General features: G+C 46.9%; 1 protein-coding gene across 2 annotated transcripts in view; it reads right to left on the bottom strand.

Annotated features, from left to right (window-relative positions):
- The window catches only part of LOC132588309 (ankyrin repeat and fibronectin type-III domain-containing protein 1-like), a 491,222-nt gene that overhangs the window by 356,329 nt on the left and 108,668 nt on the right, over positions 1-26,225 (bottom strand). The gene's annotated exons all lie outside the window — the stretch shown is intronic.

Genomic DNA, 26,225 nt, shown 5'->3' with positions numbered 1-26,225 from the left:
TTTGAGATGAGATATTTACCAAGTAAGATCTAACGTGATTCTCTTTTGATTAGCTTAAACCAAGGGGAAAATTTGGACAAGCTGTTTTTTTTACTATCCGATACTGACCCGTTCGTTCCCCACAGAGTGTCGCTCTGGCCTGGCTGCAAAAAAATTAGGGCTAAGATTACTGTTTCAGTAAATAAATCTTATGACTAACTAGTTTTATTTTAGGTGTTAGCCACTCAGCCACTCCAGGAGCCATTATTCATAATTCAAGCACCCAACAACAAGAAGCTTGGTAATGGAAGTGAGCAATAGCAGCCATGATCAGCCACAATTTAAACACAGCACCAAGAATAAATCCAGAGTCATGCAAAGGACAGCATTACTGATACACATGTACCCAGAAAACATGATTGCTTCATTTATGGCAGTAGTTCACATCTTTCTTCTCTGCATGATTCGGAGCTCTCAGTTGTTTCAGTCGGATACACACAAGAGTCGTTCCCACAGAAATGAGTTCTTTCAAATAAAATGAGCATTTGTGGGTGATTTAGGATGCAGAAAGCTGCAGAGCCTTTAAGACAAGCTACATAAAATTATAAGCAGAGAGCCACTACATTGTGGAAAAACAGTCTGGTGCAGTGTGTCAGAATAGGGTCTGGGAGGTATGAACTCCCACTCTCCCACATGGACACCTGCTGACTTACCTTGGGCCAGTCGCACACAATCAGTCTAGCCCTACCTCACAGGGTTGTTGTGAGGACAGAATGAAGGAGGGGAGAACAGTGGATGTTGCGTTGAGGTTCTCACTGGGTAGGAAGGCATGGTATAAAATGGAGCAAATAAACTTTTAAAAACTGAAATTGTTTCTAAAATGGAAGAACTGTAAAACAGCTTAAGTGTCCTCCTGCACGGTTACTTCTCAGAAACCAGCCTAGACAGCCTCAGATTAGACTAGTAATTTGACCACTCAGAAAAGATTTTGTGAACTGATTAATCAAATTATCAGATAATGGTCAAACCTTAACTTTATTAGAACCAGAAGCTACTCAAGTTTGATAATTATGCTAATTACAAAAAACAGTTAATTTCACTGTTTCCCTACGAATTAACTTTTACAAATGTAATGGATTACTATATACTCTAACAATGTTAGGTAAGAATTATTTAAGAATGAAATATTCACTAAACAATTCTCTTGGGCTTTTATACTGGAATACTGAGTGACTCTATCATCATAAATTTAATGGGGAAAATAAACCAGGATCAAACCAAAGCAACCAAGCCGGTTTGAGTTTGCTTGCAATTCACAGCAGATAGAAGTTTTGGTTCACTGCTGGGTTTGCCCAACAAATCCAAGGATCACGCATGCTCTTGTTAACAAATGGCACTGTAACAAAATTTAAAAAGTAAGCTGCTGCTTACACAACAGCATGCTCATCTTTACTGAACATTTCAATGAAGCCAAAAAGGCAGCTGGGTGCTCATTTTACCGACCTCAGAAGGATGGAAGGCTAAGTCAACCTTGAGCCGGCTACCTGAAAACCCAGCTTCCACCGGGGATCAAACTCAGGTCGTGAGCAGAGCTTAGGACTGCAGTACTGCAGCTTTAACACTCTGCCACGGGGCTCTTATACATACATTGTATACATAGAGTGTCCTCCATATACAAGCTTTCCTGAAAGACTCTTGTGTTAAAGCAAACAGTTGCTGGTTGTATTTTACTACAACCAACAACAGCACAACAGAAGGTGTTCAAAGGTGATTTTCCAACAAGAGCATTCATTGTAATTTACAATAAAACAGGAAGGCGGTGGAGAAAGCTCCCTGGCAAATTCCAACACATTTTCATGTATTTGTATTAAACAGAACAGTGCTTGCTCTATCACTGCATGAGTGGTAGGTCAGAGATGTTTCTCCTCTTTCCGTTCCAAGGTCCAACAAAAGATGTGATAAGGGCTAGAAAAGCATGGCTTCAGAGGGACAGAAAATCCCATCCTGCCCCTGAAAACAGGAGACCTAAGCATCGGCCAAGACAAACTGGACGGAAATCAATTGGTCCTGTGTTTGCAATCGTCAAGAGAATCTAAGGCTGCTGCCTTTAATTAAACTGTCCCATGATGACTGCTTAAGAGAAAATATAACTTCATCTGTCTGATTATGTATAGTGAAGCCCAGCTTTTCCTTGGCTCAAAGTGCCACCTTTCTCTTCTCTGGATATGACATTGCCTCCCACCTTATATGATTTCTCCCTCTGAATCTGACAGTGATCGCAACAGCAGTTTGGAGCAGATGATTAATTTCTTGCCCCTTCATGCTGTATTCACATAAATTCCAGACTAACATCAATAGAATCAGGGTTTCTTTTGTACAAAAAGCCCAGCAGGAACTTATTTGCATATTAGGCCACACCCCTGACATTAAGTGCACGGACTTTTATCTGGGAGAACCAGGTTTGATTCCCCACTCCTCCACTTGCACATGCTGGAATGGCCTTGGGTCAGTCATAGCTTTTGCAGAGGTTGTCCTTGAAAGGGTAGCTGTCGTAAGAGCTCTCTCAGCCCCGCCCACCCCACAAGGTGTCTGTTGTGGGGAGGAAGATAAAGGAGATTGTGAGCTGCTCTGAGACTCTGAGATTTGGAGTGGAGGGTGGGATATAAATCCAATGTCATCATCACCATCACCACCATTGTTTTGCACAGAGCTTTTTTGTAGAAAAAGTCCAGCAGGAACTTGTTTGCATAATAGGCCACATCCCGACACCAAGCCAGCCAGAACTGCATTCCTTCTAAAAAAAAAGCCCTGAGTAGAATACTATCCCATCTAGATGAATGGAAGAGAGGTAGGGAAAAGAGCAACTCTGCTGCAAGCACAGCCTTCAAATAACATTTAAGAACCAAAATACTTACAACAGCATTGCTGTGGGAGAAAGGAAAGCCTGGCTGGTGTTTGCCAACTCTTTTTTTTTTTTTTAAGGGATGAATGCTCCACATTAGAGCACATTCTAAAGAATAGCTTTTTACAAGGCCACAAAATGGTAGGGGAGAGAGGGGATGTCATGGGTTCCATCTAAAAAGGTGCCTGGCGAAAAAAACACAACTCGCATTTGACAACGCAATTACAACAGACACACTAGCAGGTGTGAAACTGCATTTTTCCAGAACAAGAATATAACCCTTTGCATGCTGAGAAAGTGAGATCTTTTGCATCTGCTGAAATGGCTGCGATGGCTGATATCAAAATGTTAAATGCTAAGACAAGCAAGATACTAAGTTTAAAATTAGCGAGGTGGCAATTCTAAATGCACAGTGCCATTTTATGAAGCTGGAATTCATACCATTTTATTAGATTCAAAAAGCAGGGATATCTTAAAATAAAGGCAACAATCAGAGATGAATCAAATTAAATCTTGTTCCTTTTCCCATTGCTATTTCACAAAAGCCTTCCAGCACAATAATTACTGAACCACAGATTTTTTTTAAAGACTCAGTCATATTGATTATTGTATTCATTTAGAAGAAGAGTTTTATAACCAGAGCCACTTTGGTGTAGTGGTTAAGTGCATCAGCCTCTTATCTGGAAGCACCAGGCTTGATTCCCCACTCCTCCATTTGCATCTGCTGGAATGGCTTTGGGTCAACCATAGCTTTCATAGGAGTTGTCCTTGAAAAAGCAGCTGCTGTAAAAGCTCTCTCAGCCCCACCTACCAGACAGGGTGTCTGTTGTGGGGGAGGGGAGGTAAAAGAGATTGTGCCCCCTCTGAGACTCTGAGAATAGGGTGGGATATAAATCAAATATCTTCTTCTTCTACCTTTCCCTTCACTCGGAGTCTCAGAGCGGCTTACAATCTCCTTCCCTTCCTCTCCCCACAACAGACACCCTGTGAGATGGGTGGGGCTGAGAGAGCTCTTTTGAAAGAACAGCTCTGAGAAGAACTTGTGACTGACCCAAGAGCGCCCAGCAAGCTGTATGCCAAAGAGAGGGGAATCAAACCTGGCTCTCCAGATTAGAGTCCGTCATTCTTAACCACATCAAACTAGCTTTAGATAGCTTCTCCAACAGAGATCCAACTTTGCTGTGTTACAATGTAGTTCTCCTCTCTTCCCCTATAACCCCACAACGTATTGTAAGGATAGCATACTCCCATATGACCCCACCTGTCCGTTCTGGTGGTCGCCTTCAGAGACGCCACTTTGCATGTCCCCAGCATCTGAAGCTAGACAGGTGGCAACCCCCCCAAAAAGTCTTCTTAGTTGTGACATTAAACTTTAGAACTCCCTCCCCAGGAATATTCATCTGTTTCCCTCTATCATTGTCTTCTGCCAACAGATGAAAGACATATTTGTTTTGTTAAGGCATTTGCTCACTAAATGTGATTGGTCCAGGTTATGTTCTTATGCCCGTGCCTTCCATGTTTTATTGAAGAGTTTAAATATTTACATATACATACATTTTAAATGCTGTCTTAATGTGCTGTTTTGCTGCTGTAGCATTTTGTTGTCCGCCACCTTTGTGTGGAAAGGCATCACAGAAATGTTTTAAAGAAACAAAGAAGCAAGCCACTCTGAGGTACATTAGACGAGAGAGAGAGAGAGAGAGAGACAGACAGAAAGAGAAACAGAGACAGACTGGCTCAAGATCACCCAGTGAATTTCCACAGCACAACAGAAATTTGAACCTGGATCTTCCAAATCGTTGTCTACCATTCAAGCAACTACACTATGATTGCTATGACATGTGAAATCACCCTATTATTCCCTATTCTTCACTTATATTCTAAGGCTAATTCACCTCAGAACATTTTAACCTTGATATCATACTATTTTGATTATGCAGAGTTTATGCTCAGTTTCTACCCAAACAATAATGCAACGCTTGCCAAAGTAAAGGCAGTGGCTCCCCTTAAGTTTGCTGCTAATGAGAGCTACTTCCAAATACCCCGCACTGCTGTAAGCAAATGAATGTGAAAGCCTCTTTTTACCCTGCTGTGTGATAGATTTCCCACTGCCACCCCTCCCTTCCTGCTGGAAGGGAACAGATTTATCCACCTGCTTTACCATATATTAACAGCTGTCTCACTCCCGGTGCCCAGGCCCTAACCCTGAAACCAATTCAAACATTTCAGGGATGCAAAGGGCTAGCTGACTGACCTCCGGAAAAGCTGCCTACATGTTTCCCTCAGCAGTACCTTCCCACTCAGCCAGTCTGGAGCCTTCTTAAGCAGCCCCTTGAAGGCGAGGGAAGAGACAACCGGCTAAATTAATTCTCCTTATCTGCCTGGTTCTCAGTTCCAGAAAAGCCAAACTATGTTTAAAGCAACCGTTCTGGGCAATTTGATGCAGACTGGGTTAATGACTGGATCATTTAGGGAGGTGGGAGAATCTGCCCCCTCGTCAAACTTTTGTGCAGGGGCTGAAGTTCAGAAGAGCATCTGAAAGGAGGGGTCTTAAGGAAATTGAGAGAGAAGGCCTTCAGCTCAGATACGATCTGTTTTGCCAAAAGGCTGGCTTTGATCAGTAACTCCTGAAAAATATAGAAACACAACCTCTTCCTCCTCAGCAAAAGTCAAAGTGTAGATGGTACAGAAACTAGCAAGACACAGAAGTTTAGAGGCCTAAGAATACTCTTAAATACCAGTCATGATGCTAGACCAAGCCATTCCGAGAAAAACACAAGAGGTTTAACTTGCCAGGTGAGATACAAGAGCTGCCTATAGAATGTTGAAAGCGCGTTATCAATAACCACTAGCCAAAACAGATTTCAGTAGTCTCCAAAAGGAGCAAATGTGATGAGCTGAAGGACTAGATGCTTCCAATCATCAAGACGCAGAAAGGCCTAATCCCATTATGAATTCAGTTAAACTCTTACTTAGCCCTGCTGAAGTTCTAACAGACAATAATATATGTCTGATTAAAACAATTTTATTTGGTAACATATGGTAACAAATTATATTTCTTGCATCATTAATAACTTATTTTATCTATCCCATATATTACTTTCTACCCACCCCTCCCCCTGTTACTTGACCCCCGCCGGTGTTATTTACTTAAAGTACTAATGTTTAAAGGTACCCTTAACTAATAAAAACAAACATTAATATTCTTTTTTTTTCTAAGACTTAATCATTATCAAAAATTGTCCAATGTCCTTTTATTTTCCACTCTTTTTCTACATATCTTCTGAACTTTTTCCACTCCATCTTAAAAACTTCTAAATCATAGTCTCTTAAAATTCTTGTTAATTTGTCCATTTCACTCCATGTCATAACTTTCACAATCCAATCCCATTTCTCTGGTATTTTTTCTTGCTTCCACAACTGCACATATAATGTCCTAGCAGCTGAAAGCAAGTACCAAATTATAGTTCTATCTTCTTTTGGAAATTTTTCCATTTGTAATCCCAACAGAAAAGTCTCTGCAACTTTCTTAAATTCATATCCCAAGATCCTAGAAATTTCTTGTTGAATCATCTGCCAATACTTTTTTGCTCTTTCACAAGTCCACCACTTATGGTAGAAAGAACCTTCATGTTTTTTACATTTCCAACATCTGTCTGGCATCTTATTATTCATTTTTGCCAATTTCTTAGGAGTCATATACCATCTATACATCATTTTAAAACAGTTCTCTTTAATACTATGACACGTCGAAAGCTTCATAGAGTTCTTCCACAAATATTCCCAAGTTTCTATCTGTATTTCTTTATTTACATTAATTGCCCACTTAATCATTTGAGATTTCACTACTTCATCTTCCGTAGACCATTTTAAAAGTAATTTATATAATTTTGAAATTAATTTTTCGTTGTCTCCAAGCAGAACTTTTTCCATTTCTGTTTGCTCTTTTCTTACTCCTTCAGTTTTAATATCATTCTCCACCAAACTCTTTATTTGTTGCATTTGAAACCAATCATATTTATTATTCAGCTCTTCAGCAGTTTTCAATTCTATTTTGCCACTTTGTATTTTTAATAGTTGATTATATGACAACCACTTTTCTTCACCCGTCTCAGCTGTTATTTTTATCACTTCGGCTGGCACTATCCATAACAGTTTTCTCTCATCTCCATATCTCTTATATTTCATCCACGTATTTAGCAAGCTGTTTCTTATATAATGGTGAGAGAAAAAGATGTCTATCTTTTTCCCCCCATAATACATATAAGCGTGCCAGCCAAATTTATTTCCATGACCTTCCAACGCTAAGAGTTTTTTGTTTAACAATATTATCCATTCTTTTATCCATACTAAGCAAACTGCTTCATGATATAATTTTAAGTCTGGTAATTGAAATCCACCTCTCTCTTTTGCATCTGTTAAAATTTTCATTTTAATTCTTGGTTTCTTCCCCCCCACACACACAAACTCTGAAATTTTTCTTCGCCATCTATTAAATTGTTTACTGTCTTTCACAATTGGGATAGTTTGAAACAAATACATTATTCTTGGTAGAATATTCATTTTAATTGTGGCTATTCTACCCAACAGTGACAAATTAAGTTTATTCCACTTTAACATATCTTCATCAATTTTACGCCATAGCTTCTCATAACTATTTTTGAACAAATCAATATTCTTCATTGTTATCTCCACACCCAAATATTTTACCTTGGAGGTAACTTCACAGCCCGTTAGTCTCTGCAATTCTTGTTGCGTATTTAGTTGCATATTTTTACATAAAAGTTTTGATTTTTCTTTATTAATACAAAGTCCCACCAACTCCCCATATTCTTGTATTTTGGCTAACAACAAAAGTGTGACTTGTATGGGGTTTTCATTTATAAACATTATATCATCTGCAAATGCTCTGTATTTGTAAGTAAATCCTTTTAATCCTTCTATTTCTTTATCTTCTTGAATTTGCATCAGTAATATTTCAAGAGTCATTATAAACAACAGCGAGGAAAGTGGACAACCTTGTTTTGTACTAATTATCATGTCTTCTGTAAGATCAGCATTTATACATAGCCTTGCACGTTGTTCAGTATATATTGCTTTTATCATTCTTATAAAGCTTTCTCTCAGCTCCATTTTCTCCATTACTCCAAACATCCAATTTAAATTGTCAAATGCTTTCTCTGCGTCCACAAAGAATAATGCTACTTCCTTTTCTGGATGTCTTTCATAATATTCTACAATATTTACAACAGTTCTGATATTGTCTCTTATTTGCCTTTTGGGAAGAAACCCTGCTTGATCTTCCTTTATAAAATTTATCAAATATTGTTTAAACCGTTCTGCCAAGATTCCTGTCTAGACAATAATATATGTCAAGCATGCCTCATGCAAATGTATTAACCATGCCACCATCTACAATTTGGTTTATAACATGTGCATTGCTTGTTTTATTTGGTTTTAACTATATAATTTAAATTGTTATTTTAAAATGATGTAATCCGCCCTGAGCCCTGAGGGTGGAATACAAATCGACATACATACATATATTGCAAACAGAAAACGAAAAAGGAAGCAACCAAGTGAGCCTTGGTCCACAACTACCTTTTAAAACACAACTTTTCCTTGTCCAAACAACTTGAGATATGCAGATCACGCAAGTAATCTTTGAATTGTGATCAGATATGAGATGCATTCAGGACTTTTTTTTTTTTAGCAAGAACACAGTTGCAGCTGTCGGCATCAGGGAGTGTGGCCTAATATGCAAATAGGCTCCTGCTGGGACACTGAAGGAAACACTGAACAAGGGATAGTCTCACCAACACTGTACAGGTGGGCAAGTGATCAAAGTCCAAAAGGTGTTTGAGCCCATTAAAACCAAGATGACGCCTCAAGAAATATTAATCACTACCAACAAGAACCCTGTGGCAAATAAAGGAGAGGACTGGTAGCCAGTGGAATTGCTGTAGTATTGGGGACATATGCTCCCAATAGCTGGCTCCAACCAGCACTCTAGCCACAGTGTTCTACACTAGCTTCAGCCTCCAAACATGCTTCAAAGGTACCCCCAAGGAGAGCACATTGCAATAATCCAGTCTAAATGTAACTAAGGCATGGATCACTGTGGCCATATCTGACTGACACAGGAATGGATGCCACTGACACACTAGCTAGAGCCGGGGAAACACACTTTGAGACACAGCAACTATCTGGTTTTCTAAGGTGACTACCATACACCCAAGCTGTGAATCTGGTTTTTCAGGAGGAGTATAATCCCTTTCAAGATGGGGAGATCTGGAGTCCCTGGTCTACATTTTTGCTAACCTCTGTCTTGTCAGGATTAAGTTTCAACCTGTTCACTCTCATCCAGCCCACTATTGACTCCAAGCACTGGTTCAGAACATGGCATTTAGGGGAAAAGAAAGGTAGAGTTGATTTTCATCCACATATCGGTGACAATACTTGTACGTAGTCCATACCTCCTTGAAATTTTCAGGTATATACATTTTTAAAAAGAAGAATTGAGAAAAATAAAAAAAAATATCTTTTAGATTAACATTTAATGTACACTTGAGTCCCTTCGACCATAATCTTTCCTGCTGTTCCATTACGATATCATGTCCAAAGTTCTTAGCCCATTTTATCATACAGTGTAGCCCGTAACTCCTGATGGCCTCTCCCGGTGGATTCATTCAAAGATGTCGAACTCATTTGTTACAAGGGCTGGATCCAACGTAAATGTGACTTTGTCAGGCTGGGCCATGTGTGCCATGAAATGTGATGCCAGGCTCCAAGTTGGTGTGTCCTCACTGCAAGGCCGTGTGGGGTGGAGTGGGGAAAACCCAGATGGGCAGACTGGAGAGTCAGTGGTGCAGCACTGGGCAGATGCTCCCGTGCTGTTTGGAGGTTGGGCTACCCCTTTTCCCAGCCTGCTCCCACCTCCAATGCTGTGAGCCTGAGTAAAACACGAAGTGGCTGGGTGTTGCAAGTTCTCCCCTCCCCTCAAGCCACCATGGAAGGGGACAAAGAAGACAAGTTGAACCCCCCCTGCTTGCAGAAGCAAGGGGTGGCAGCCCAAACCCAAGGCCACATGCATGGCGAGACCCAGACCAAGCAAAGCCCAATAAGCTGGAGATGCCCATGCTGCGGTGGCCACCTCTGACCAAGGCCACCAGGCAATCCATGGTGGGGAGTTCAAGCCAGAGATCATGGGCAAGCCACATCACCCCCTTTCATTTGAAGCCCACCCCCCCTCCCAGTGGAAACACTGATCCCTGTGCTATAGAGCCAAGTGGAGAGCTGTGCGACCACACCTTGGAACCCTGAGCCAGCATAAATGCAGCTCTGGTGGCTCCCAATTTACCAGTGAGGCTGCCACTGAAGTGAAGGGGTTCTACTTGCCTGCTGCAGACAAGGTTATTCCGCCATGCTGAAGCCACTATCAGAGGGTCTCCACCCACTCCCCTCCCGAAACAGCTTCCTGTTCCCTCCCTTGCACCACTGCTCACAGGCTGAATAAGTTCCAGGCCTTATGTTTGACACTCCAGATATAGATATTAAATAGCATGAAGGATAGGATAGGAACCCTGCAACAACCCATAAGTCATCAGCCATGGGACAGAGCAGGAATCTCCCAATACAGTCTTCTGAGACCAGCCTCTCCAGATAGGACTTGAACCAATGTAATACAGTGTCCATTGGTCCCAGGGCTGAGAGGCAGTTCAGTAGGGTACTGTGGTCGATAGTATGAAAGGCTGCTGAGAGATCCAGTATATGTTTCTATGTAGTTCCAAGGTTTTTCCAGAGATGTCAACAGCCTAGTGGGAGATAAGGCAGACTGGCCACTGTGTTGACTATTCAGCTAGTCAGGAGACCTTCCAGCCTGGTTGCCAATATGACTAATGAGGGTTTTTGGCTTTCCAGGAACACCTCTCTTTCCCTGCTCTTTGCATACCAGTGGCTCTCTGTAGATTCTTTTTGTGAGCAAGAAGTATGCAAAGATTTCTGCAAGGCCAAGAGCAGCGCATAGCTGGCAGGAACTGATTTACTGTCATATCAACCCCTCATCTCCTTCCAAACAACCTCTGCAAAGTCATATCGTTGCGGCTTCCAGGGCCCCAAGCTTGCCTCAATAAAAGACTCTTTTCTTCAGCCCCGCAATTCTGCAACCCAATATTTGCGTACAAAGAACAACAGTGTTTTTGCAAAACAAGGATTTATTTTTGCGTCCTGAACCAAAAGGTCCTTCAGAAAAAGGAGGCGGGGTGCATTAGCCAAATAACTGAGGAGAGAGGGATGAGAAGACAGGGAGAAGGGACAGCATAGATTGACCTTTCAGGCATGGTTAATACTGATATGGAGAGGGAAAGGGCACAAGGGGGACTGTATTTGAGGGTGCCGGTAAGCAAAGGAATGCATTTTTAAAAACCAAGTCACAGGGAAGGAAATGTGAGATGGGTGACTACATTTTACCAGCTAAGAATGGGTGCTTTTTTTTTCCTGCCACATGCTTGGAACTGGGTGCTACAGAGCATGTGACCTTCTGAGAAGTTTTTGAGTTTAACACCGGTTTAAGATGCTGAATGAACGGTTATATTATTCACCCCAAAGAGCTGGGTGCCTGCCAGCCGGCTCAGTCCTGTATCATTTTTTTTTTCTCTTCCCTTCTAAAAGACAGACAAAAAAGCCCATGAATGAAGGAAAGTGAAGGAGATGGAGGGAGGGAGAGAGAAGTCTCCAAAAGGTTGAAAAGAACCCCTCTTTAAACAAAAGGGGTGGGGGGACTTAACTATTTGGAAACCAACACAATTGGGGGAGAAGTGTGATTGGCCTGCTTCCTGTCGTGACTGGAAGGCAGAGAGAATCACTGAGGGTTTTAAATACAATGAAGCGAATAACTTGCTGAATTATTATTCCATGTAGAAAAGCACCCAATATTGACATAATTGCCTCAATTTACATAGATATATGAAACCCACAGGAAGACTAAAAAAAAAATACTCACAAGCATTACTACAAATTAACAGCTACCAAGATAGTACCAAGATAAAAGTAGTTTGTCTTTCCCAGCTCCATATAAGGAAACCACTGGTACCATCCTCCATGTATGTCAACTGCTTCCACCACGCCTCGTCTCCCAATGTGATCTTTGGCCTGAGCTGATTGGTATCTTGCTTTACGCATGAATTGCACAAAATTGAAAGAGATTCATTTTGAGCTCTGAAATGCAGAGTGCCCCCCATCTTCTTCAACTAATCTCTCGGTTACAACGCAAGCAGAACGTCAGTCAGTGCAACAGAGAAAGAAGGCAAAAGAAGGGGTTCCAAGATTTTGAGAGCTTGGTCTTTGTTTCTCTGCTTCAGCTGAGAGCGTCAGAAATAGGTGATGAAGGGTGTGTCTGTCTGTGTGTCTTTCTAAGAAAGTTCTCCTTTATGCAAATCAGGAAAGCACACCCAAGCCCCTTCTTTGCTAACCGTACAGATGCCTTAACTAGAATCAGGCATGAATTTTTCTCTTTCTGGTTAAATGGTCTGGTGACATTTGTAGGGTTTCACATTCCGCAGTCCTGCTTGGCATAGCCATGTAAAAATTCTTCTGAGGTGTGATGGATTTTCATTTTGGCTTTATTTTTAAAATTCTTGGCATTTTGGTACTTGAAAGGGTTGTTTTGATTGGATATAGAAATGATTCTCTCCGAACTGCTGGTAAATACTAATATTAATGAAATTATGTCCTTGTTTTCCTGACCAGAAAAGATCTATGGCTAGTTTACACATCACGGCACACAGAGGGGATAAAATCCTGACATAGTCAGGGACTGCAGTGGAAGAGGATCATTTTCTTTTTTCAAATTTCCCCCTGCTATTCAAGAATATCATGAATTAGGATTGTATCCCTTTCCTTCCCTTACTGGTGACATAAAGTCATGTAATTTATTCTGTCACTAGAAAGGATCCCCCACTACGTCAGGGTCGTGGCCAGAATTTCAAATTTGGTGGAGCACACAGAGACTATATTTGTCTGGGGGGGTCAGGGGGGCCTGATGGGGCAGAAAATGAAAATGAAAGTAGTAACTCCCTCCAGCTTTCTGAGTTCTTGTCCCTCACTGCAGGGCCTTGTGGTGGTTTCGGAGGCAGTGAGACCAAGGGCAGCCCCCCACACCCTCACTGCTGTGCTGAGGATGGCTGTGGGCCCCTCGGCAGCGGACTGAATGGTAGGATTGAAAAATTATACAGGGGTTGGTTGGTGGGGCTCCACCGTAACTTTGGCTCTGCACTACCTCCACTCTCACATTCTAATATATTCAAATGATTTTTCACCTTGCCTTTCCACTAATATGCGGCCTCTAGGGAAACAGACAAGACCAACTAAGATGTATGCACTCATACACGTAGCAGTTTCTTCATCAGTACAAATGTGTGATTGGTCATATGTTTCAGTCATGGCCATTACTCTCCCCAGGAAATCAAGGTGTTGTGCTTTCCAGAAAAAATGCTGTAACTCCAAATCACTCTCATATTCCTCAAATTATTGACACATGAAGGGAGGGGAATACTCAGATCCATGTTGAAGGAACCAGTTGTCATATCAACATGCCACACAAACACTGAGCCAGTTTGGTGTAGTGGTTAAGTGTGCGGACTCTTATCTGGGAGAAACGGGTTTGATTCCCCTCTCCTCCACTTGCAGCTGCTGGAATGGCCTTGGGTCAGCCGTAGCTCTTGTAAGAGTTGTCCTTGAAAGGGCAGCTGCTGTAAGAGCTCTCAGCCCCACCTACCTCACAGGGTGTCTGTTGTTGTGGAGGGAGGTAATGGAGATTGTGACCACTTTGATACTCTGAGACTCAGAGTATAGGGCAGGATATAAATCCGATATCTTCTTCTTCTGATGGTACAAAGGAAGACTGCATATGCCATTCTAATTCCAGCCCTGAAACAGGACCTAAAACCCTAACAGGATGGAACCAGATGGTGCACAAACACTTTGCCTAGTCCTTGTTCCATATTTATTGTGACAATTTTCTGACTCGCAAGCCAATTTGCCATGCAATGATGACGGCTTTCATGTCATGCTTGGTTTGATTACAAAGGGCATGATAAATGTCGCCAGATTAGAAGTTAAGTAATTCTGAGAATGCAGTATATACAGGCCCACCAACAGTATGTCACTAACAAAACTCCTGTCACCCTGACTGGTGGGGAGTGTGGAGTACAAACCTTGAGATTAAATTCTGCAAGGGTATGGGGGAGGACTCTCTGCACATTCGTTACCTCCAGTTCACTTCTCCCATATTTTAGGCAATGAAGTGCATATTTGTATTTGACTGTGACATTTATAAATCCTGTTTTCATGTATGCTTATTTTAAACATAGCGGCATAGTAAAATCAGCTTGGATGGAGAGGTAAGACAGCTTGTGGTAGCATTCCATAATTAAGAGATGTGGCAAATACACACACTACCCTGGTTCAGCAAAAGACAGCTAGAAACCCTTTGCTGCTATCAAAATCAGGAATTCTATGCTTGGTTTCTGTTTAAATACAAACAGCTTGCCTACAGATGGGCTCAAAAACAATCTTCAGCTGAACCTTTACATCAGAAAAGATATAAGCCAACTCCTACTTCAAATTCTTCATAAATCCCCTCCCACCCTTTTAACAAAACAAACATGAAACACATCACCACCACATTCATTTAATCTTAAACATTTCTGTACCACACTCTCCAAACAAAATTGCCCAAGGTGCTTTTCAAGATAAAACAGTGTACCAATGTTTGTCCCCATATTCCTTGGAGAGCCAGTTTAGTGTAGTGGTTAAGTGTGCGGACTCTTATCTGACAGAACCGGGTTTGATTCTCCACTCCTCCACTTGCAACTGGATTAAATATGGATTTAATTAACTGTTTTTAAATGTTATTTATTATACAATGTATGTATCGAATTTTATGCTGTTAGCCGCCCTGAGCCGCTTGGTCGGGGAGGGTGGGATACAAATAAAATGTATCTATCTATCTATCTATCTATCTATCTATCTATCTATCTATCAACTGCTGGAATGGCCTTGGGTCAGCCATAGCTCTCCTAGGAGTTGTCCTTGAAAGGGCAGCTGCTGTGAGAGCCCTCTCAGCCACACCCACCTCACAGGGTGTCTGTTGTGGGGGGAGGAGATATAGGAGATTGCAAGCCGCTCTGAGTCTCTGATTCAGAGAGAAGGGTGGGGTATAAATCTGCAGTCTTCTTCTTCCTGGTGAGCAACAGATTCTCCAAAGGAGACTCTCAATGTCTACTTTTAAAATTGTAGATTCCCCAACAGTGTTGTGGTCCACTCCAGACTCTGCACTTCCAAACACCAGTTGTAAGAAGAAAACGACCCTTGGCACTTACCGTGAGGGGTCCTTCTCCTAGGAGGAAAGGAGGACATCTTGGGTGTTTTCCCACCGTCCAATCAGGGAGGCAGGAATCAAAACTTCCTCTTCCTGTGGCTGTGGGGAACCACCCATCTTCAGTTCGGGTGACTCCGAGCAGGAGTGTAAAAATAACTGTATCTAGAAAAACAAAAAACTTCTGACAGAACAACTATTAGTCCGTCGGTATCCAAAAAACGACCAGTTTGGACGACCGACGAGGAAGTAAGTCCTATAGGTAAGAACTAGTACAGGCCCGCAGGCAACCAGACATTGGTAGAAAGGTTGGTAGATGAAAAGAGAGAGATAAGCTGCCCAAGGTAGGGCGATAGACGGGAGGGCAAGATGTCCTCCTTTCCTCCTAGGAGAAGGACCCCTCACGGTAAGTGCCAAGGGTCGTTCTCCCTAGGAGGCGGAGGACATCTTGGGTGCTCCCAGAGCAGTAGGTTACTTAGGGTGGGATCGCCCTACTCAGGTAGTACATGCTGTAGGATTCGTCTACCGAAGGCCGCGTCCGCTGACGCGTAAGGGTCCTGCTTGTAGTGTCGCACGAAGGTGGAGATTGATGACCACGTAGCTGCCTTGCACACTTCCTCGATCGAGGCGTTCTTGCTGAAGGCTGCATTGGCGGCTGCGCTTCTGGTCGAGTGTGCCGTGATCCCTGGCGGAACCTCGAGGTGTAAGGCCTTGTACGCCTCTGCTATGCACTGCTTAATGGCATAACTAATGGCCGACTTGGACATCCTCTGCCCCATTCTGGGACCTGCCTGCTGGTACTTGGTTTAGCCCATTCAGCTCTTAGCTGGCGCTCAAAGAACTCTGGGAAAGGGAAGACCTTGTCAGGGGATCGGTACCTAGGGAAGAACTCTGAGTTCCCCTTGGGTTTGTTCTTGGGGTTAGTCAGGGGGTTGGAAAAAACAGGTTGCTTACCTGTAACTGATGATCTTCGAGTGGTCATCTGTGCAGTCACACACATGGGTCTTGCCGCAGGCAACGGATCCATACCTCGGAGCTCCAATAGCTCGTTTATAACGTCTTTTGGCGCGCTTTCCTCCCGCCCTGGGGAGCAGGCAGCGACTGCGCATGCCTGGAGCGGGGGGAGAGCGCCCATTCCACTCAGTTTCTTCCAGCCGCCACTGGCAGTAAGACTAGAAAGGTTAAAGCAAGAAGTACCAGAGGCCAGCAGCGGGGAAGGCTGGGTGGGCGTGTGTGACTGCACAGATGACCACTCGAAGATCATCAGTTACAGTTAAGCAACCTGTTTATCTTCTTCGTGGTCTCTGTGCAGTCCCACACATGGGTGACTAGCCAGCTAAGAGTCCTGGAGGAGGGTGCTGGAAAAGAAAAAGTTAGTCACGTGGCCCATACCAAAGACTGTATGATATAGGAACATAAGCGGATGCACTCACCTCCATTTCAGTGAAAGATGGATCTGAGGACCGCTTGGCCGAAGGAGGCGTCACGTCTCGCACGAACGTCCAACGCATAATGGGAGACGAACGTGGACGGAGAGGACCACGATGCAGCAGCACAGATGTCCTCTATGGAGACGCCGTGCAAGAAGGCCGAAGACGTCGAGACCGCTCTAGTAGAGTGCGCCTTAAGGCCTTCGGGCAGGGGCTGCTTAGCCAGTTCGTAGCACAGCCTAATGGCACTCACTACCCATTTGGATAGTCTCTGGGTAGAGATCTTGTGTCCCCTGCAAGGGTTTCCGTATGCCACAAATAGATTAGGGTCCTTACGGAAAGGCCGTGTACGATGGAGGTAGAAGGATAATGCCCTTCTTGCATCCAAAGAATGCAAGGCCCGTTGTCCATGGTCGGTTGGGTTAGGGAAAAAGGTCGGCAGAGAGGTTGCAGTCGATAAGTGGAACTGGGAGACAACTTTAGGAAGGAACGCAGGGTCCGGTCTCAGGACAACCTTTTCCTTGTGGAAAATGGTGTAAGGAGGATCGTGGCGGAAAGCGCATAGGTCACTTGCCCGTTTTCCAGAGGTAAGGGCAACAAGCAACGCTGTCTTCCAGGAGAGAAGGCTGAGGTCTATGGTGGCCATGGGTTCGAATGGTGCCTTCATAAGCGAGGAAAGAACTAGGGATAAACTCCAAGTTGGGACAAGGGGTTTAACAGGAGGGTTGAGGTGCAACATGCCCTTGAGAAAGGACTTGGACAAGGGATGAGAAAAAACTGTCTTGCCGTCTACCGGATCGTGGAACGCAGAGATGGCAGACAGATGAACTTTGAGGGATGAGTAACAGAGTCCTGATTTCTGTAGAGAAAGCAAATAGTCCAGGATCATATTGAGAGGTGCTGATTCAGGAAGTAGATGGTTAGCAGCCGCGAACGAGGAGAAGCGTTTCCATTTCCGTTGGTAGGAAAGCCTTGTGGAGGGCTTCCTGGCATTGAGAATAACGTGGGCTACCTCTGCGGAGAGGTGGGAGGTCGAATTCTCCAGGCCGTAAGGGCCAGGACCTGAGGATTGTGGTGCAATATCTGACCGTTGGCTTGGGACAGGAGGTCGCTCGCGAGAGGGAAGCGACGGTAAGTGTGATGAGATAACTGGAGAAGTCTGGTGAACCATGGTTGCCGTGGCCACCAGGGGGCTACCAGGATGCAGTCCGTGCCGTCTCGTGTGATCTTCATCAATACCCGAGTCAGTAGAGGGGTTGGTGGGAAGATGTAGTAGAGAGGACCCTTCCATCTGTGTAGGAAGGCGTCGTTCCGCCTTCTGGAAAAGTAGCGCGGACATTTGGCATTGTCCCTTGAAGCAAAGGCATCCACCTTGGGTGTTCCGAAGCATTTGAAAATGCGTCGAAGGTAGGTCGGATTGAGGGACCATTCGTGGTCGTCCAGACGAAACCTGCTCAGAGAGTCGGCCAGAACATTGTCGACACCTGGGAGGTGAACAGCGGTCAGGTAAATGTTGTGCTCCAGACACCATTCCCAGAGTGAGACGGCTATACGGCAAAGCCGGAGAGACCTGGTCCCTCCCTGCTTGTTGATATAGTAGACAGTTGCCATGTTGTCCGTTGAAATCTGGACATGGCTCCCGTTGATCAGCGGGAGAAAGGATAAGAGGGCCCTGTGCACGGCAATCAGTTCTAAGCAGTTTATGTGCATGGCCCTCTCGGAGGGAGTCCAAAGGCCTCTGACGGTCTTGTCCTCTAAGTGGGCTCCCCATCCCCACTTTGAGGCGTCCGTTGTCACAACAGCCACTGGAGGCGCCGGTAGAAACGGCCTGCCCGCAAGGAGGTTGCTGGGTACTGTCCACCACGTAAGGGATGAAAGTGCTCTCTGGGGGACCGTGAGTAAGACATTCTGCGGTTGCAACTGAGGATGGTAGGCTCTTACAAACCAAAGCTGTAGTTGTCGCATCCGTAGCTTGGCAAAGTGGATGACGGAAGTCGTGGCGGCCATGAGGCCCAGCAAGCGTTGTATTATGAATGCAGACTGGCAAGGCTGATGCTGAATTGACCTGGCTAAGGTGATGATAGTAATTGCTCGATCCCCTGGGAGGAAAGCACGGTGGAGAGAAGTGCGGAGGAGAGCCCCTATAAACTTGATGTTCTGGGTGGGCTCGAGATGGGATTTGGATGTATTCACACGAAGACCTAAGGAATCGAGAAGAGAGAGCGTTGTGCTGATATTGGCCTGCAACCGACGCTGAGTTGGTGCTATGAGAAGCCAGTCGTCGATATACGGGAAGACTGTGATGTCTCGAAGTCTGAGAGCCGCTGCCACCACCGCCATACACTTGGTGAATACCCTTGGTGCGGTGGAGAGGCCGAAGGGCAGGGAGACGTACTGGAAGTGGTCTCGCCCCATAGCGAATCGCAGATACTTCCGGCGATGAGGTCGAATTGTCACATGGAAGTAAGCGTCCTGAAGATCTAGGGAAGCCATCCAGGAATCTCTGGGAATAAGAGGCAGGATGGCCTGTAGGGAGATCATTCTGAACTTCCTGTATTCGATGAATTTGTTCAGCTTCCGAAGATCTAGGATAGGGCGCTTTCCTCCATCCCGTTTGGGGACCAGGAAGTATCTTGAGTAGAATCCCGTCCCTCGGTGTTGAGGAGGAACGGGTTCTATGGCATTCTTCTGGAGTAAGTCCAGAATTTCCTGCTGGAGGAGTGCAGATGGAGGGGTGGCTATGAAGTGGTGGTGGTGTGGTGGCGAAACGAACTCTATTGCGTAACCTAGACGCACGATGGTAAGGACCCAAGAGTCGGTGGTGATGGAACTCCAACTTGGGTAAAAAGGGGATAGTCTGGTCTGCCCGTTGGGAGAGTCAAAGAGACTGTTTGCCTGTCTGGGACTGCTTCTTAGAAGGCTGAGCCCGTGGCCTCTGATGAAAAGGCTGTTTCGGGAGGGGTTTCCTTTTCCAGAACTCCTGAGATTTAGGAGACCTTTGACGACGCTGAAAGGAAGGCTTCCAGGGTCTTTGCCTATTAGAGGGCAGGGAGATAGGTTGTGTGACGCCGAGACGTTTCGCTCTCTTACGGCCGTCATCGACCGATGCGAGGACCTCGTCCGTGGACGCATGGAATAGGCCCAGGCCATCGAAAGGAAGGTCCTCTATACGCTGCTTGATATCTGGCTGAAGGTTGGTAGAGCGGAGCCAGGCGTGGCGACGTAAGGCTACAGATGTTGCGAACACTCGGGAAGAACAGGAAACCGCATGGCGAATGGAGTTGATTTGTTGTTTGGAGACACGGGAAAGCTCAGAGACGAGAGCCGAGACCGCTTTTTGAGATGAGTCAGGCATGGATGTGATATGCGGGGTGATCTGGTTCGCCAGGTTGAAGGTGTGAGCCGCAAAATAGGCCAGGTAATTGTTCAACTTGGAATTAGTTGAGGAAAAGCTATAGATCTTTTTAGCCAGAGTGTCCAGTTTCCGGCCTTCGCGGTCAGGAGGGACGGGGGTGGCGAGATTGTTTGTTCTTGGTGGCGGAATGAACAACAATAGAGTTGGGTGCCGGGTGGGAAGCGAGGAATTTGCAGTCCGCTACGTGCACCCTGTAAAGAGAGTCCAGGCGTCGGGAAAGTGTAGGGATCGAGGCCGGCTTGTCCCAGGCTTCTTGGAGGCCTTCAAGGTGTACAGGGAGCATAGGAAGCGTAGAGCTATCAGGGAAGTCTGCGCGAACCAGGTCATGTACGACATCCGAGATCTTAGGTGAGTCAGAGGACATAGGGATGTTTAGTGCGGAAGCCATGGTTGTGATGAGATTAAGGTAAGCCTTAGAACTGTCAGATGGTGAAAGCCTAGGAGGTTGGTCCGATGCGGGCGAGGCTGGGGCCTCCTCGGAGTCGGAGTGATCAGAAGTGTCTCTATCCGAAGTCGAGACGGGATGTTGTGGTGACTTGGGCTCGACAGGTGAAGGGTCCCGAGGGCGCTTAAGCGGCGAAGCAGGCGGTTTAGAAACCGATGCGGATGCTGTTCTCGGAGAAACTCGGTTCCGAGGAAGAACAGGAGGCTGCACAACATCGTGGGAACCGGATGCAGTCTGGGAGTCGAAAGTGTCTCGGGTCCGAAGGGCTGCCGCATCATCTCGGGTGCGAGGGATAGGCTCTCTTCGGGGAGAGTAGTAATGTTGGTAATCCCCATAGCAATCCGGAGACAGGTGGCGGTGCAAAGGAGATCGCTGGTCGCGTGCACGATAATAGTCGCGGGGTCCGGGAGAATAATAGTCCCTGAGTCGAGGCATATAGACATCTCTGGGAAAGGACTCGGGATCGAAGTCGGAGAGATGCCTGTAGCTGTGGCGCGATGGCGAACGCAGGTACCGATGGTAACGTGAGTGAAGCCGAGGTGACGGAGACCGGGATGGAGAGCGGTCTCGTCGATAGTCGCGATGGTAGTCACCATACCGGGACCGGGAGCGATCGCGGCGAAAGTCATGGTAGTCGTCCCGATGCGGAGAGTTGGAACGATCTCGGATCGGAGACCTTGGACGAAGCGGAGACCGCGAGCGAGAGCGGGGCCGCGGAGATCGAGATCGGAGCCGATGCGAGGAGACTTGTGTAGAAGATTCGATGAGCAGTGGTATTGTATTGTCCTTAGGCAATGGAGTTGTAGAATCCTTGAGCAATGGAGTTGTAGCGTCCTTCAGCACTGGCGTAGTGATGTCGAGGAAGGATTCTGGTCTGAGAGGTGGAGCCTCGGAGTCGAGGATATCACTAGGAGGAAGGCTGTGCACCGAGGGCGATCTAGAGCCAATCGGGATAACTTCAAGAGAAGGTTGAGTGAGGCGGGGCATTTCCGAGATGACATCGGAAGGAGCCGAAAGTTCGATAGGTAGGATCGGAGTCGACTGCGCAGAAGCCGCTTGTGCAGCCGAAGCAACCGATTGCGCAGCCGCCGAAGCCGATTGCGCAGCCGTAGCAAAGGCGGAAGTACTGGGATGCACGGAGGTAGAAGCCGACGGGTCGTGGTGCTTCTTAGGCGCCGAAGTGCTCGGACTGGATGTTTTCGGAGCCGAGTGTTCGCCCTGACGGGTTTGTTTAGGCGCCTTATGCCCCTCAGAGTGTTTAGAAGCCTTTTTGTCGGACTTATGTTTCCTAGGTAAAGTAGGAAGGGCCGACGCTGCCGAATCTCCCGCTCTAAATGGGGGAGGCGGCGGATCTGAGGTAGACATCCCGTGGAGAGAGGATTCAATGAGGAAACTACGGAGACGAGCTGCTCTGTTCTTGCGCGCCTGCTTACCGAAGCAAGCGCAGTGGTGGCAGTTATCGGTTCTATGGGATTCCCCCAAGCAAAAGAGGCAGAGCGAGTGACCGTCGGATGACGGGATTTTAGCAGCACACTGCCTACACCTTTTAAAGGTGATTTTCCCTTCCATCCGTTCCGGACAGGGGAAGGAGGGAAGGGAGAGACGGGGTTGGGGGGGGGGTAGAAAGAAGAAAGCAAAAGCGCAGAATTCGGGTTCTACCTTTTTTTATATATATATATTATAGGGACGAAGGAAATAGAAAAGGAGAAATAAGAGAGATAGTACGATACCAAGAGACGAGCCAGAGGAGGAACGCAACGAGGTAGGTGTTGTCCGGGCGGCGGAAGGGAAGAAACTGAGTGGAATGGGCGCTCTCCCCCCGCTCCAGGCATGCGCAGTCGCTGCCTGCTCCCCAGGGCGGGAGGAAAGCGCGCCAAAAGACGTTATAAACGAGCTATTGGAGCTCCGAGGTATGGATCCGTTGCCTGCGGCAAGACCCATGTGTGGGACTGCACAGAGACCACGAAGAAGATCCTCCTGGTCCTCGGGAGACACTTGGAGGTCCAGAGCGGCCAGCACCTTGGGCAAGAGTGATTGGAACTCTTCCGCCCTGAAGAAGCGTGAGGAGGGTTCTGGCACAGACGTACCCTCTATCTCCTCATCCGAAAGGAATTCGCCCTCCTCCCGTTCTCCCTCATCTGACTCTGACTGATCCCCATACTGGGATCTCTCGCCCTCCAGGAAGTCACTGACTAGGGAGCCTCTTGTGGTCCTAGAATGGGAGCCTTGTTCCCTAGGCCTTTTGGGTGAGGGTGACCTGGAGGGAGGGGATGGGCTAGAGGGCCTTGGTCTCTTGAGGGTGGCCGCTTGAACTGCAGCCCCCACAGTCTGCCTAATTGACTCCAGAAACTCAGTAAATAAAGAAGGTCCCTTCATGGGTACATTTCCCAAGCCCATCTGGGGCTGGAAGGTCTGCGCGGCCTCCTGCTGTGGCTGAACTTCGAAGGAGTCGAAGTCTCCCGCCTGGAGGTTGGCATACGAGGGTCCCTGTCCCTGGAGGCTGCCAGATTGCTGGTCTCCGTCCTTCCGCGCCCGTTTGCGCTTCTCAAAATGGCCACCGGGGCCAGGACGGCGCTCTGAGGAGGAAGCCTCCTCTGCTACCAAAGATGACCAGCGCCACTTCCGCTCGGATCCACACTCTTCGTCCGATCTCCTCGTTCTGCCCCTACAGGGCACGTTGCCGGCAGCCGAGGCAAGCCCCGCGGTCATGCCGGCTCCGGGAAGCGGCCTCTCGGCCCCGCGCAATGCGCAGGCAGCCGAGTCCTCATCTGGGCACGCGTCCTTCGCCCTGCGCGCCATCTCGCTGCACTTCGCGCCACGGCTTGTAAGCACAGCCCGAGCCGCCGGCACGCCGCTCCTCTTCGGGGGGGGGGGGGAGAGGAAGCAAGAATCGCACCGAAAAGAACGGGCTTAAAGCAGCAGAGAGGATGAAAGGGATAGATTCAGATGAGGTAGGAAGCAGCCAAGAAAGAAAGAAAGGGGCAAGTGAAAGAGGAAGAAAGTTTTTTGGTTTTTTTGATAGAAAGTAATCAGAGGGATAGAACCTATCCTAAGCACATGCTCTCCCTGTCGAGGCAGGAAAGGAACTGAAGATGGGTGGTTCCCCACAGCCACAGGAAGAGGAAGTTTTGATTCCTGCCTCCCTGATTGGACGGTGGGAAAACACCCAAGATGTCCTCCGCCTCCTAGGGAGAAAAAGGCAAGCTACCCTTCTAAACAGAAGCTGGAGGTAGACTAGCAAGGCTACAAAATAGAGCAGAGTACTCAAAGCTGAATATATGGCCCAAGATCACCCAACGTTATGGGGGGACTTGAACCCAAGTCTCCCCAGTCATAGTCCAATACTAACAATTACACTATTTATTTCAAAACTTGGGGAGGTGGGGTGAGTTACACCAAACAGAAGTAAATATTCCATAAAGATGCGGTAACAGAATGTCATATCCAAGCAATCCACACCAGAATTATTCAAACGGATGACAGGTCATCATCAAGGACTGTCTAATATTTATTAGGGGGCTTTTGCAATGTGCATTTGGATTCAGTACCTTTTTCCAGAAACTTAGAAGGGTGTTTACCGCAGTTCTACTTAGGTAGGTAACAAGCTTTTAACCTCCACCCTTTTCATAAGCTCATCAAAATGTGGATGCAGTGAAATACTGAACCAGCCATTATTGTAGACTGTTTAAATGGCCATAATACTGGAAGATACAGCTTACGGCCCCACAATTACATTGTGCTTTCATGTTCACACAATATTATGTCTTCCCATCAGCGGTTCTTTATGGGAGATTTGTGAATTTGCCTTACCACAAAAGAATTTGCCCATACCCACTAGGGAACCAGAATCAATTGCTCATATTTCGTTTCAATGTGAATTTTACATCCAAATATAGGCTATTTTAATTAGCCCTATTTTGTGTAACAGGCATAGCCTCTCAGAAGTGAAGCTTGTTTTCCTTCTATTATCAAATCAGTGTTCCCATATCACCCTCTCAGTGGCAAGGCTTCTTCTGATTGTTATGAGAATCAGGGAATATAAGACTAAAGCGCTGGAGTGGTTATCAATTTTTATTGTACTTTGTATATTTGAATAGTGGCTTTGTCTGATTTTAATTTATGCCAATAAAGGTATTGACTGACTGTGACATATACTGGGGGTTCATAACAAGCCCATGCAGCCTACCATTTCCAACGGCTCTATCTGAATTGCCAGGGCCATAGCCAGGATTTGGAAGGTCGGGGAGCATTTACATTTGGGGGGGGGCACTGATGCCCCCCATCGCCCCACACGACCTTCCCTCTAGTGACAGGCAGGGCCGACCCTAGCCCTTCTGGTTAGGCAGCACAGCGCCATCCTGTCCCAGTCACCGGATCTGCTGCCTACTCATGAGTAGCCCTCTGAGTAGGCGGCAGGCAAGGGGCCACTCGTGGGAACAGGAGGGGGGAGAGGCAGGCAGCAGAGGCGAGGAGAAGCAGAGGCGATCGGGGCTGGGAGGGAGGGGAGAAGCCGCTGTGATTGGGGCTGGGAGGGAGGGGAAGGGTCAAGAAAGTGGATGTGATTGGTGCTGGGTGGGAGGGGAAGAGGCGAGGAGAAGCTGCTGTGATGGGGCGGAGTGGGAAGGGAAGGGGTGAAAAGAAGCAGTGGGAATCGGGGCTGGGAGGGAAGGGAAGGGGCAGGAGAAGTGGCTGCGATCGGGGCTGGGAGGGAGGGGAAGGGGCAGGAGAAGTGGCTGCGATCGGGGCTGGGAGCGAGGGGAAAGGGCAGGAGAAGTGGCTGTGATTGGAGCTGGGAGGGAGGGGAATGGGCAGCAGAAGTGGCTGCAATCGGGGCTGGGAGGGAGGGGAAAGGGCAGGAGAAGTGGCTGCGATCGGGGATGGGAGGGAGGGGAAGGGGCAGGAGAAGTGGCTGCGATCGGGGCTGGGAGGGAGGGGAAGGGGCAGGAGAAGTGGCTGCGATCGGGGCTGGGAGGGAGGGGAAGGGGCAGGAGAAGTGGCTGTGATTGGAGCTGGGATGGAGGGAAAAGGGCAGGAGAAGTGGCTGTGATCAGGGCTGGGAGGGAGAGAAAGGGGCAGGAGAAGTGGCTGCAATCGGGGCTGGAAGGGAGGGGAAGGGGCAGGAGAAGTGGCGACCGGGGCTGGGAGGGAGGGGAAGGGGCAGGAGAAGCAGTGGCGATCAGGGCTGGGAGGGAGGAAAAGGGATGAGGAGAAGCTGCTGTGATGGGAGTTAGGTGAGAGGGGAAGGGGCAAGTGGTTGCGAAGGAAGGGAGGGTGGTGGCGGGGAAAGCAGCAGGGAGAAGAGGGAAGGGAAGCTCTTCCTTGCCTGCCCCTGCTAACACCCTCCCTTCTTTCCCCGCCATTAAAACAGCATGGGGTGGAGGCAGAAGCAGCTCTAGCCCCCCTGCTAGTTAAAGGGCCCACGAAACAGCTGATCATCGGGCCCTTTAACTGGGAGGGAGGTGGGCCGCTGCTTCTGCCCGCAGGCACAGCTATTTTAATGGTGAGGAAGGGAGGGCAGCCGCAAGAGCAGCAGGGAAGGAAGAGAAGACCCTTCTTTTCCCTCAATGTCACTCTGGTCATAACCCTCCCTTCCTTCCCAGCCACTAAAGCAGCTGGTGGAGCCACAGCGAAAGCAACCCCCAGCTCCCCCCTGGAGTTAATGGGCCCACGAAACAGTT

Source organism: Heteronotia binoei, chromosome 20 (assembly GCF_032191835.1).
Source record: "Heteronotia binoei isolate CCM8104 ecotype False Entrance Well chromosome 20, APGP_CSIRO_Hbin_v1, whole genome shotgun sequence".
In the NCBI taxonomy this organism is placed as follows: Eukaryota; Metazoa; Chordata; class Lepidosauria; order Squamata; family Gekkonidae; genus Heteronotia; species Heteronotia binoei.
This window is presented reverse-complemented; position numbering and strand designations above follow the sequence as displayed.